This window comes from Pteropus vampyrus, unplaced genomic scaffold (genome assembly GCF_000151845.1).
Source record: "Pteropus vampyrus isolate Shadow unplaced genomic scaffold, Pvam_2.0 Scaffold239, whole genome shotgun sequence".
Taxonomy (NCBI): Eukaryota; Metazoa; Chordata; class Mammalia; order Chiroptera; family Pteropodidae; genus Pteropus; species Pteropus vampyrus.
The window spans coordinates 1,260,209-1,261,149 of record NW_011889020.1 but is presented as its reverse complement, the minus strand read 5'-3'; positions in this window follow the sequence as shown (position 1 = coordinate 1,261,149).

Here is a 941-nt window from a genome sequence, read left to right as displayed (position 1 = left end):
GAGTGTGGCCACAGACTCAGCCACGCCGGTGCCACGCCTGCCGAGCTCGTCACCCAGAGCCATGGAGACAGCCCCGCCCACCCCGACACAGCGCCGGCAACTGCCAGTCGCCCAGTCACTCAGCACCGCGCCCCGGGTCCCATTTCAGCGTCCTTCACGGGGAGCTGCGTTTTTCGCAGCCGGCACGTTTGTGGGACCCGCCTCAAGCGCCTGTCATGCCGTTTTCCTGTGGCATCTGCAACACGTGGTGGCAATTTTTGTGGTATTTCAAGCTTTTCATCACCATTGTATTTGTTAAGCTGATCTGGATCCGCTTTCTTCGAGGTTATGACTACAACTGTTTTGGGCACATGAACCAGGCCATGTCAGACGGAGAACCTCACTGATAAATGTTGCGTGTGTCCTGACTATGAAAAAAATTCACATGATTCATGTCATTGCAACCGTCACTCCGCTGTGGCGGCCTCCGAGCCAGCCCACAGCACCTCTGCCTGTGACGCTGCACGCACGCGACCTCTGCTTAACTGCTCACGCCTAGGATGGGCTGAGGCAAGCCCCACATTCGCCCAGGTGCAAACTTACAGCGATCAAGATTGAATAAGAGTTTAGTGCAACATTTTAAAACATTAAAATTTATGCAAAAGATCCAAGATGAACAAAATGCCAAAAATTTAAATAAAGACGGGATTGGTGTTACTGAGCTTCCCCTTTGCCCCGGGCTCCAGCAGGGCTGGGCAGGGTGCTCACAGTCCCACGGGAATGAAAGCGTGAACGGAGGTGCCTGACAAGGTGCTACAACAGACCCACGAAGATGAACATCCTGGTCACCAGGCTCAGGAGAAACACGTTGGGCTTCGAGGGCAAAACACAAGTGCCACTTGAACACCTATGGTCCCTGCCGGCCACACCCCGGCGGCCACGCCCTGGGTCACGGCTTGGCT